This window comes from Vicugna pacos, chromosome 11 (genome assembly GCF_048564905.1).
Source record: "Vicugna pacos chromosome 11, VicPac4, whole genome shotgun sequence".
Taxonomy (NCBI): Eukaryota; Metazoa; Chordata; class Mammalia; order Artiodactyla; family Camelidae; genus Vicugna; species Vicugna pacos.
Genome location: NC_132997.1, coordinates 46,730,796 through 46,744,137, shown reverse-complemented (window position 1 = coordinate 46,744,137; position 13,342 = coordinate 46,730,796). Strand labels below are relative to the sequence as shown.

Sequence of the window (13,342 nt, the reverse complement as noted above, 5' to 3'; positions counted from 1 at the left end):
GGCGTTCCTGCTGGGTTGGGAGGGGTGGAGCGGATATCTGGTAAGAACAGGAAAACTCACAGCTTTGGATTTGGGGCCCAGTGAGGCTCACAGTTGTCAAGGCAGCACTTGACATTTTAAGCCTGACAATATAGAAGAGAGAAGAAGGAAGAGAGGAAGAAACGGAGGGAGGAAGAAAATTTCTCTTCATCGTCTGGCCTGACCTGATTCACTGGTTACTGTGGTAAACTACTTTAAGCCCAAAAGTTAGATAGGGTGACTTTTAAGCGACCACCTGGGGCACTCATCAATTGGCTGATCCCAACCCCATTCCCAACCTCCTTTTCTTTGTCTAGTTTCCAGCCAGTTCTGGTCATGTGTCAAAGTGTTGGCCACTGGGACATATGTAGAATCATGCTTTGAGATTTCTGGGCAAGTTTCTTCTCGATTTAGGCAATATCCTTTTCTCCTCATTTCTCCTACTTTGTTCCTGCTGGAATGTAGATCTGATGGCTAGAACAGCAGCAGCCATCTTATAACCATCACAAATAACCAGGAGAATCATAAAGGTCTGCAACATCTCAAATAATTTGCCTTTTATTCATTACTTCTCAAAAAGCTTTTGTATGATTAGGTTTTACTTTTTTCATTTAGGATTTAATCATAAATATCTTTCATGTGCCATTAAATAATTTTCTTAAGTGTCAGTTAAATTGTCCACATAACAAGAATGAAACCAGGAGATGAGAAATGGAGTCACCGGTTGGGAAATCAATAAAGCATAAAATGTGTTGTGTGGCTGCAGTCCAGGATGAAGCCTTGGACACTAAGTCAGCACTGGGCACCCTGTTACAAGATGCCTGCCTACAGTGATGGAGGTAGATACAAGAGGACTAGAGGACCCTCTTCAGCCAGACAATCCTACTCTTCATTTTTCCTAGTTATTTTTCCCAATTTTGTATAGTATAGAACTATTTCTATGTGAAAAAAATAAATTTTAAAAATTGCTCTTACTGAAGTTGGGGGCAGGGTGGAACTGGCCCTGTATTCTCTGTCCTCCTGCTGCTGCCCCCAGTGGCAGCCCTTGAGAATGTTCAGTGGATGTCAAGGGATCACAGATGTGAATGAAAAATATTGCCTGCCCTATCAGTAAGCAAAGGATGCTGCAGCCATCATGATGCCACTACCACCACCCCAAAAGTGAGCCAGAGGGAATTCAGAATGGAGACAAGCAGGCTGCCTGCTGACAGGCCCTCAGCCTCGGCAGCCACCCCCAGTGGTGCACCCAGAGACTCAGGATGGCAAGCCCAAGATACTGGCCCTAGAGAGCTGAGGTGCACATCAAAGGAATGATTTCACTAAGCCCAGACTCGCATCTTCCCATACTCAGGAAAGTGTTAAACTCCTTAACTTGAGCTTTCCGGTTTTCTTTAACAGTAATCTTTTGATGTTCCAACTATCTAGTCTTTATTGCAAAAACTCCTATATTTCCTGGCTCCTCCCCTGCTCCTTTGGAGCAGTCTCTCAGAGCTACCTGAGAGGCCACATCTCGGGCTTAAGTCCTCAGAAATGTCTGCCGAATAAAACACACCTCTCAACTTTTAGGTTGTGCTTTTTTTTTTCCCCTAGTCAATGTAAACCATCCCACATCATTCCTCTGAGCAAAGCAGGGCAAGGGCAATTCAGTCCTACGAGAATCTGATGAAATCTACTGACACTTCTTGGGGAAAAACGGCTCACAATTTCAGAGGGTTAAGAATCCCACTTCAAAAACAGTAACACTAAAATTCAGGGGCCATAGTGCCTCTTTCTCATCTCTTTCTGCTACTCCTTCTCTGCCACTTTTGTCAGTCCCTTCTTTAGAATTATGCTCTTGGATCCCAGCAAATGACTGGACATTCAGATGTGCCATGGGTCTCAGAAAGTGCAGACTCTGGGACACTTTCTTCCTACCAATGAGACTGAAGTTGCATATAGCCAACAAGGGTTAAAGATTTGAGATGAAGAAATATTGTAATAGGAAAGAACACATCTGACTCCATATTGGATAGGTTTCTTTTACTTTAACATCTGTATTCTATTGCTTTTGCTACAAGTTCATCACTGAAGGGATGTTGTGTATAAGCTTAAGTTACACATGATGGCCCATCTCTGGGAACCCTGCCTCCCAAGAATGAGCATTAAGCTAAAATACCTTTGTTTTTAGCCCAAGGAAGCATCTTGACCAGGCTCACCCGTGAATAACTGCAGGAAGGAAGGGGTTCCTCTCCTTTCTGGGCTTCATAGTGCTTTTCCCTACAAGGATTCTGTTCAAACTTCATCAAGCCTCACTCTAACTTTATGAAGATAAGATCTTCATCTGGACTCAGTCCCCAGCTCCTAATTTGCTCACAGCCTGGACTCCTCTGCAATTGTGTTTCTCCATAGGCACAGTCAAAGGTAAAGGTTCATGGAATAACAGACCAAGGAAGAAAGACTACTAAGTAAATTAAAAAGCCAAGATCTCAACTTGGTAGAACAGACAAGTACTAATTGAGTTCAGAAGACAGAATTAACAATGGCTGTGTAAGGGAGAGTAAGGGTCAGTGACGCCTGGATTTACTTAGAACCTTGAAGCTACCACATTCATAAAGCTTACCAAGTGTTAAGCTCTGTGCTAAATATCTCACTGCACAAGCTCTTTTAATCCACATCTCAAGGGAGGAATTATTATTATGCTAATTTTGCATACAAGGAAACTGAAGCTCAGACACACTAAGGAACTTACTCAATTATCACAGAGCTGGGATTTGAACCCAGATCTATGCGATGCCAAAGCTTTTACCAGACTCCAGAACACATGATGGACAGTGCCTGGCACATAGGAACTACTCTACCAAAACTTGTTAAATGAATGAAAGGAGTGAAGGAATGAATGGAGTAGTAATGTGAGAATGAGAAGGGTCGTATATCTGATAATGTGGATGATACATCCGTAGTGGAGGGGAGAAGCTTAAATGGAGGAGGCAGTTGTTCTGCTACTGAATCACTGATATTTACTGGGTGCTTACTATGTGCTAAGTACTTTAACACTTCAGGACAATCCTCTGGAGTCAACAGAAATATATTGAGCACTAGACACACTGGCTGGCCCTGTACCAGGCCCCGTGGATGGCAAATTACCTTCAGGCACTCACAGCCCAAATGCAGAAGGAAGACCTGTGATGCACTTCACACCACGGATAGGGCCATCTGGGGGGTTAATTTACCTACTCTCTTCTCACCCTCTACAACTGTGAACGATCCATCAGGAGTTAGATTTCTTTGGCTCTAGGGATGCTAGAGTGATCCATGGGCTCTGAACATAGCTGGAATCCACCCCTCCTCAAGCCAGTTCTCACAAACTCCTCGTAATAGACTCCCATATAGTGCGAGCAATTTACAGTATAATGAATTTGTTTTATTCTGGTTCAGCCTGGGCACCGCGGCCCCTGGCTGCCTTCCTGTTGTTTTATTTACTCCTCAGCCATTCTCATTTTTGTGGCTATTCCCTTTAGCTCTCCTTTTTCTGTAAGGTCATTCTAAGGACAGGATGTTGCAACGGCCAAGATGAGTTGTGAACAAGTGCAAGCCAGGTGTCTAGTGGTGATGCTCTCTCTTCTTTGGGGCTCTTGGAAATCCGGCCCATAAAGAAAAACATCACACACTCAAGATTTAAAGCCCAAATTCTGATTTTGAGGTTGGTGTCAGTCAGATGAATGCCCCTGGGCCCAGGCACAACAGAGCAGTTATGGGGAGAGATAAGGTGATTCAGTGTCATACCTTAGCGAGCTGTAACTCACAGGGGGCGGAGGGAGACATTTCTGTAACCACTGAAATGTGTAAGGCCAGCCTCAGCCCTATATATTACTGTTTTCCACAATGGCTGTTTCCTGGAGAATCCATCTCTTTCACCACAGGGTGCTAGGGGCATTAAGAATTAGTCAGTTTGCTATACTGGCCTTGTTAACACTTGTGGCAGGACATTAATACATGGTAATAGTAATCACGTTGGTGTTAAATATTTGCAGTGTTAGGGCAATAGCTTTGAATCTCAACTCACTACATTTGATTAATAGTGATGCTGATGGTGGCACCAAGGAGGATGGACTCCTCAGCCTTCTTGTCCAGACAGCATGAACATTCTCGGGCTAAATGCTTCATCTACATGTGAGTACAATTAAGATTAGCTTCTAATTATTTCTGGCACATGCTCTTTAATGCCAGAGCCTTTAAGTCACAGTGGTCAAAGGGTAATGCATCATAACAGGTAACAACATCCCCAAGGATTTCTTGATTGACATAAAAATGTCTTTTTTCCCTCCAAATGATTGACACTATGGCAGGTGTGAAGTGATGGCCAAGCTTCTAGCTGTCCATTAAAAGATCTTAAATCAAAGAGGATGTGACTTCAATAATTAGCTTCCATATTTGGGGGTTGAGACAAGCTGGGCTGTAGACAGTGTTCATCTAGGAGTTAGGGTACTTTAGGGAGGGTGGGACAGTTTTTCAGTTGAGTTTCTCAATGCAAACAACTTGAAAAATTGGTCTTCAATATTTCTGGAGTGTCTTTTTTTCTGCAGAAGTGTAAATTACAGTAAAGTAACAGGATAAATTCTAGCTAGAAGTAGGAAACTTGCCAACAAGAAGAGTTTTCTTTGCAGAAACCCCCTGCAAATAGGTGGGGACCTATGTTTACCTTCAAAGATTGGACTATATATTTCAACCTTCACTGGGAGAGGGAGCAGATGTTGTGTCTCAGAAACTACAATACACCATAACCAAATGGGTATGGGAAGGGTTGTAGAACTGGCATCCCACTACATTCTAAAGCTCTGTATGCCAGGAGGACAAAATTTCTTTGACCTTCCACAACTAATCTCCTGCTCTGTTGCAGCTTGATCTACATCATTGCTTTGGTTTGGACAGTGGGTCTTCAAATGCATGTTTGTTCATTGGAATGTTGGAAGTTTTGGAGGCAAGAAATCCATGAATTTGAAGTCTGCTGTCCTTTCAAACTTTTGGGGAAGAAGGACCTGGATTTTCCCTATGTCTGGGACCGATGAGCCAACAAGAAGAAGGAAGTAATATTAGGTAAAGATTCTAACATCCTGAAAAGGCATTATTATTTTTCTTTTTTTTTTTTTTGCTTAAAAATTAAATCCAGACATACCTGTTTAATGTGTGTGATTGAGCTAACAGTTCTTAATCTTCTTGTCTTCAAGTCCTCTGCCCAATTAAATCAAATAAAAATTCACAGTATCCACCATAGCATGTTGATGCTATAAATCAAAAGAAGAAAGGCTTTTCAAGAATCTTACTTTGTAATGAAAGAGTAAGATATAATAAATATACCAAATAATCAATCTATAGTGCTAAAGCACTTGTAAACTGCATTCACCAAATGGGGTGGAAGTCCAAAGAAGGAAATGATTCATTTCTCTGGGAAGGGAGAGATAATCTACAAAGCCAAGAAAGGCTTAACAAGAGGAGCTGGTATTTTAAGCTGAGCTTAAGAAAATGCATATAATTGTGTCAGGTAGAAAATGCAACGGCTTCAGTGGGGAAAGCGGGTTCCCAGCAGTGTGCCTGAAGGTGGCATCTTGTAGTCTTCACCTACCAGGAGGGCCCCAGCAAGGCAGAGAGGAGAGCAGCAGCCAAGTCTCCAATACCACATTCATTTATTCAGGAACTTCTTGTTGAGAATCTGTGTTCCAAGAAGTGGACTATGCAATGAACACTGTGATAATGTTATAAAAAATTAATAAACAGAAACCTTAATTAAATAGTCAGGAGACCAGAAGGGGGAGCCCAATGGGAAGAAGAAAAACACCTTTTCTTTCCTGGCAAGGACTCAGCCAATGAAAAGCCATGGACTCTTTGTTTATTATAGCCCTCCAAACTTCCCCCTTCCGTCTATGAAAGAATTCTCCTTTCCTTGCTGTGCAAGGACTTGCATGTGGCTCACCATGGTTGCAGATCCCAAATTGCAATTATTTGCTGATCCCCAATATACCCATCTTTGCTGGAAAAATATCTGGCAGTTGATTTGTTTTAGGTTAACATTTTGGTGGCCCATAGAAGAGCTGGAGAAGACCCCCAAAGGTTCCCAGGCTGGTAAGCACACAATACCCACAAATGAGCCCACTGTCACTCACTGCTTTTCTGGCTAACCCTGGAGCTTGAAGCTTCATCTTTCTCCTGGATCCAAGCTTATTTCCTTTTTGCATTTGAAGCTCTCTAGACGATATTTAGGCTCTGTTGTAAGGTTTCATCTTTCTGGTTAAGGCCTTGTTACGTATGCAAGCACTCATTCGGCACTTCAGTCTGTTTCCACTGAAGCTGGCTGAGAAGCTGTCAGCCCACTCCTTTGCAATAAAGACTGTTCTCTGGAAACTGGATGAAAAAATCTTTGACTTGGCTTCTCAAGGACCAAGCTATTCTTTTAGAACTGGCTGGTATTAGCTTGCAGGCTGTTTGAGTTGCAAGTTGTTTGAATTGAGATCTGTGCTACAAGCTGTTTAAGTTGTTAAAAAATTGTCCTTTTACTCTAGAGAAAATTCCTGAGAAATGGGATTTCAGTTATCTAAATACTTTAAGGACACGCCACCTACAGGGATTCTGGCTAACTTTATGTTTAAAAACTCCATTCCTTCCTCGTGTGCATTTCCAACTAAATGGACCAACCTGACAAAAGGCAATTCAGAATAGCAACGGCCATTATGGGAAACTTTGGATATACCCAGACTTAATTTCCTTGAAACGGAACTGGATTATGATAACTCAAAAAATCTCCAGAACTGGGTGGTTATGCCTATTTTGATTGGCACTTTGAGGCTCCCAAACATTATCAGGAACCTAAAATTGCCTCTCTGAAAAGTAAGATTTTAAGGCAAACAAATGATTAAAGACAAAATGCCTCTGAAGCCCCAGGCTCTTCTTCTTGGCATCTCTGTCTTAGGCTCTGCATCCAGCGCCATCTTGTATCTCTCCCTTGGCTCTTGGTGGTCAAGCTCTGCCCCTGGCACCATCTTTATCTTCCCTGCCTATGCTTCCTCTGTATTAATTTTCTCATCAGAACTTCCTATTTTCTCTGAAACTCTCCCCATTCCCTTTTCCTCTGAGCTTGTCAGAACCTGTCCCTTCAAAAATAAGCCTTCTAAGGATCCAAAAACTCTTTGTTTCTTTTCTTTTTTTTTTCCTTCAATTTTTTGGGGGGAGTACTTAGTTTATTCATTTATTTATTTATTTAATGGAGGTTCTGGGGATTGAACCCAGGATCTCACGCGTGCTAGGAATGCACTCTACCACTGAGCTATACCTTCCCTCTTGCAAACCTTTTATTTCTTATATGCCCAGGACTAAAGCTGAACTATGAATCACAATCAAAGATTTTCCCAAAGAAACCAGAGATCTGCATAGATTTGCTGAGGAACTTTATATGATCATTCAAACTTATCAACCTAGTCTAACTTGGCAAGTTCATATACTTATTGGTGAAGGCCAGGATCAGCATTGGAGGAAAAACACTAATTGGGAAAATCCTGCAAGGTCCCTAGAATTACAACTGGGAGACCAACTTGCTAACCTCTGTAATCAGGCTCAAGCAATCGCTAGACAACTTCATCAATTCCTAGGGCTTTACTAAAGCCTGCTGATTGAAAAAAAATTCAGACTTGCACATAAAAATCTTAGGAACCTATTCATGACTGTTACAATCAACTTCAGATTGTTTTTAAAGACAATTCTGGTCTTCCTTCAGATGTTGATTCCATAGGACTTTGACTTTATGTTTATTAATGAGCTGAACCAGGACTTTTCCCTCCTAGTAAAAAGGACCAGGATGGAATGGCAAACTATATTCATTTCCGATTTCATTAATTTGGCAAATCAACTCTCTCCCACTCCAGACAAATCACCTAAATGGAAGACCACCAAAATTCCTAGTCTTCAACTCCAGCAGATGAAGGCTCCTAAACAGAATCAAAATGCTTCTAGTTTCTGCTATTATTGCAAAGCGTCAGGACATTAGGAAAGAGATTGCTGCAAATTTAAACGCTTTGGCCACCTTCAGCCATCTAACCAGCCTTTTCAACGTCCACCCAATTCTAGTGATAAGGCTCTGAGGAAGGGCAGGGGCTCTTCCCAATCCACCCTCCTAATCGGCTTAGAGAAACACTTCTCCAGACTGGGGGGTGAAGCTCTTCCTAACTGACACGAGAACCTTACTCTGGGTGCTCAAGCCCACTACTCTAACACAGCGCCTGCCCTGGAGTACAAAAACAGCTCAAACGGTGGGGACCTCTGATGACCCTCAGGAGGTTCCTGTCTCTGGGCCTATTCTGTTTCTGTTTAGACCCTTGAGGATTCACAATCTCTTCACTTTAGTTCCTCAGCCCCTATGCATTTATTAAGCTGAGACTTCTTAGAGAAGTATCATGCCAGAATTTCTTTCTCTCAAAAGGGGGAACAATTCTAGAATTTGGTCGTGGTCATCAGTGCAGCCAACCAGGTGAATTAAATGACACTTTGACATCTATTACTTGCTTCATCTCTGACAGTACTAAAGCTGGTTCTGAGAACACTGACCATTGTCCCAAATGAATCAGCTACCACCCTCCTTATGGGCAAAATTCACACTGTACCTCCCATTAAGATTCAAATAGATCCCTTAAAACTCCTTCCCAGAATTAGTCAATACTCTATAAATAAAGAGGCTTTTCAAGGCATAACGTCCATAATAGAAGATTACAAGGCTCAAGGCATTATTATCTCTTGCACTAGTCCCTGGAACACCCCTATTTTACTGGTGAGAAAACCTAAGGGCCAAGGGTGGATGTTTGTTGAGGGCCTCTGAGCAATAAGCAACATTGTTACCCCTGGACACCCTGCTGTTCCCAGCACTCCTGCATCACTAACATCCATTCCCACTGAAATAAAGCCTTCACTATAACTGATTTATGAAGTGCATTCTTCAATATTCCAGTTGATGAAGCTAGCCAATACCTTTTGCCTTCATTTGGGGGGAAAAAATTCACTTGGACAGTAACACTTTGGGGTTTTACTAAGAGTCCTTCTTATTTCTCACAAAGTCTGAAGGCTGATCTGGATGATATAAAGTTCCCTAGAGATTTTATTTTATTGCAATATGTGGGTGATTTGCTCCTTTTCTGTCCTTCTCAACCCTCGTCACAGGAAGACAGTGTCCACTTGCGGAAGCTTTTACCCTTAAAGGCACATAAGGTCGCCAAAGAAAATTTTTAGCTTGCCCAAATCCACGTTTGATATTCAGGACATCTGACTTCAGAACTGGATACATCTAGGTCCAGATAGACTTCATGGTATCCTAACATTCCTAAAACCCAAAACGAAGTGCCAACTATGAAGTTTTCTTTGGTGAACTGATTATTGCCAGAACTGGGTTCCAAATTTCTCTCTTACAGCCAAACCTCAGTATGTTTTACTAAACAGTAACAACTCTGACACAATTTAATGGGAAAAACTGGACAACATACCTTTCAAGGCCTGAAAGGAGAATTTAATAAACCCACCTGCCCTCGGGCATCCCAATTATGTTCCCTTTGTTTCTTTTGCATATGAAAAGAAAGGCAGTGCTCCCGGGGTACTCACCCCAAAACACAGGACCACCAACAACCCATCAGGTATTGTAACAGCAACTGGACCCTGCAGCCAGGGATACCACCCTTGCCATAGAGCCATCATGACCACTGCCCTTTTGGTTAAGGCCACTGAGAAAATTGTCATGGGATTCCCCTTTACCCATTTTTGTACCTCATGTAGTAGAATTTTTCCTGAGTTCTCATCACACTCAACATTTCTCAGTCAGCTCCCCTGCTTCCTATGAAGCCCTTTGTTAAGTGCTCCTCGTGTACCTCTTCTGCACTGCAGTAACCTTAACCCGGTTACTCTCCTCCTCTCTGCCACTGACAAACTCCCTCATGACTGCGTAACACTGACTGATCACCTCCTGACGCCTCCTGGTTATCTGCAATAAGTTCTCTGAGCAAACTGACTTCTCAGGTTCACTGCTGGTTCGTACTTAAAAGGTGACAATGGCAAAAACTGTGCTGGGTATGCCGTTGCCACTGCTTTTGATGACGTTGAGGCCGCATCTTTACCCGTGGCGACTTCAGCCCACTGAGCTGAATTTTACCCTCTTATAAAAGCTTGTACTTTAGCCAAGGACAAAACTGCAAATATTTATACAGATCGCAGATATGCTTTTGGAGTAGCTCATGATTTTGCAATGTTGTAGGAGCAACATGGCTTCCTTACTTCCAGGAGAAATAAAATCTAACATGGCCTCTATGTTCAGGAATCATCAAATGCAATACTTTTACCTGCCGCTTTAGCTCTGATTAAGATTCCCGGGAATTCAAACTTGACTCTGGAAGCTAAGGGAAATCACCTTTGATAGTTCCTCAAGGAATGCTGCCCATAAAAGGGACCAACAGCAGCCAAACCTCTGTCACGGTCCAAAGCACATTTCCCCGAACGACAGTTTAGGAAACTGGCTAGAGAAGCCCAACAGTTGGCCACAGAAAAGGAAAAACATGAGTGACAATACAACAGTTGTTGGTTTGACAGAAAGATAAAGCTCTGGTTTGGACCAAATAACAACCCAAACCTACCACAGACTTTAAAACGTTCACTTCTCGCCACTATACATGCATTAAGCCACTGGTCTGCTGGGAAAATGACAGTATTCGTGAATCAACATCGATGCGGAAACATCAACAAGGCCACAAAAGGTGCCCGCCTCACCTGCCCACTTGTCCAAAACACAAACCAGGGAGGCTCCTGGGTGTTGCCCCCAGATGTTTCAAACTATCTAACGGACCATTTGCGTTCTGGCAAATGGATTCCATACAACTTCCTCAGTCTCATGGATGTAAATACGTTTTAGTCATGGTCTGTATGTTTTCACACTAGACTGAAACTTTGCTTTGCAGACAGGCTACTGCCTCTTCTGTGGATAAATTCCTTATGGAAAACAATTATCCTTACCTGGGGAACTCCTCTTGAACTTCATAATGATCAAGGAACCCCTTTTACTGGCCAGGTGCTTAGACAAGTCTGTACTATTTGCCAGGTCTTACAGCACTTTTACTGTACTTACCACCCTCAGTTCTCTGGTTTATTCTGTTGCACTAAAGGCACACTTAAGAATCTATTCGCAAAATTTGTAGACGCCCTCCAAATACCTTGGCCAAAAGGATTGCTGTTGGTCTCTTTCCAAATCTCAGATTTACCCCTTTTCAAACTCATGAACTCTCACCCTCTGAGACAGTGATAGGAGACCCAAAGCTCCTTGGGTCTTTCGCCTCTTGACCCACAACTTGTAAAAGGAGAGATACCACATCATTGTAAAGGCCTAACTGCTTCTGTTAAAAATAACCACGCTTTGATAGAGCAATCTTTTCACAATGTGCTCTCAAGAGATGAAGACCTTGAGCATCATATGTTGCAACCTGGAAATCTCATCTGTTGGGAAAGATACCTTCAGAAGAACTCCATTCAACCTTGCCAGAGAGGCCTCCATCAGGTACTGCTAATCAAACCTTCCACCACCAAACTCCAAGGACTAGCCTCTTGGAGTCACACGACACACTGAAAGAAAGCACCAAACCCTGACTGGCCTGCGCATCGTCTGGTAACCTGAAAGTAAAGACCTCCCAGAATTGAAGCAGGTTACATCTGATGAGACAGCTTTCCCAAGACAGCCAGACCAAGCCTGTGGGAAGTTTGCCACTGAACCTTTGATGATGACATGATGCGTCAATCATCTTCAATGTCTATGATAAAAAGAGAGTCCTCCCTCCTACCCTCCTTGTTACTCAGATGTAACCTCAGTAGGTTTCCAATCTGTACACTTCCCCTCTGATGTGAGACACTACACCCGGGAAAAGTCCCAGTGTCTCCCTGGGTACTGAGGGACAAAAAGCCATTGAAACTGAGAAACCTGACTCCTGATTAGCAATGCTTTTAGAGAAAGATCTTGATTGAAAGGGGGAAATGTAAAAAAAAAAAAAAAAAAAAAAGAATAGAAACCTCAATTAAATAGAGCCAAGAGCTCAGAAGAGGGTGCTCTCACACCCTGTGAGGATAGCAGAGCACAACAGAAGAAAAAAGAGGCCCGGCAAGAACTCATCAATGAAGAGCCATGGCCTCTTCTATCTACCCTTGCCCTCCCAACTTCCTTTTCCCTCTACAGAAGTGCTCTCCTTCCCTTGCTGTGCCAGGACCTGCACGTGGCTTGCCGTGGCTGCAGACACTCTGAACTGCAATTCTCTACAGATCTCAAATAAACCCATCTTTGCTGGAGAAGGATCCGGAAGTCTATTTGTTTTAGGTCAACAGCGTGGATACAGTACTGACACTTAGCTTTTTCTTTTTCCCTTTCTTTTTTCTGTTACGAATGTGACACTATTATAGGTACTCACTAATATATATTGTATCATATATACTACTATGTATACAAGAAACTTAATTAGAAGAAAGCAAGTTAAAAGCGCTGTATTTTATAGTAATTTGTGTTGCTATTGCCAAGTAAGAGGTCTGCTGAAGTGGAAAAAAGAAAGGAATGAGGTCTTTTAAAAGCAATTTTACATATATATTATATATATATATATAATATATATATATGTACAGTTATAATAAACATGAATTAATAGATAATTTATATATATTACATACAATATATACATTTCCAAGCCTCTGATTTTTTAGTAGTACTAAAGTTTTTGTGTCACATCACATCCAGTCATCCCCTCAAGTTTATAACACCATTGATGAGCATGGATTTGGTATGTGGGTGAAGAACAGAGAAGGGAAAGAAGAGAGGATTACAAATGGACATGAGGACTGGCACCAGATATCCAAGGCACTTAAACACCATTACTTGTAGGGAATGAAGCACTTCTGTAAATAGTAATGTGGGAGAACGCCATAATCATACCTAAGAGTTAGAAATGGAATACTGTCAGCGGATGGCTGGAGAGTGGCCAGAAACAGGAAGGTCGGTAGGGGACCAGTTAGGAGGAGAAGGTGTGAGGCACGAATTACTGAGGAACTCAGCCGTGCCAGTGGCTGTGAGAATAGACAGGAGGGGTCAAGATGGAGAAATATTCTTTAACCGATTCAATGTGGGAGGTGTTGGAGCAGAAGGAAGCTAAAGACTGTTGCCTGGGTTTCTCTCTAAAGCTAAGTTGTAAGTGTTGTGTTATTACTGACACAGGGAATCCAGGATGAAGGAGAAATCTGGGGAAGTAACATCAGGTGTAGCTCTGGACAAGATGAGCGTGAGGTGTCTATGGGTGTTCAG

The 13,342-nt window shown here is 42.4% G+C and overlaps 1 long non-coding RNA gene across 1 annotated transcript in view; it reads right to left on the bottom strand.

Moving 5' to 3' along the window:
- LOC116282343 (uncharacterized) overlaps positions 1 to 13,342 on the bottom strand; it is a 91,622-nt gene that overhangs the window by 53,245 nt on the left and 25,035 nt on the right. The window contains exon 2 of the long non-coding RNA XR_012077356.1: positions 5,171 to 5,279. This is a non-coding gene — a long non-coding RNA (uncharacterized lncRNA). The remainder of the gene's footprint in view (positions 1 to 5,170; positions 5,280 to 13,342) is intronic.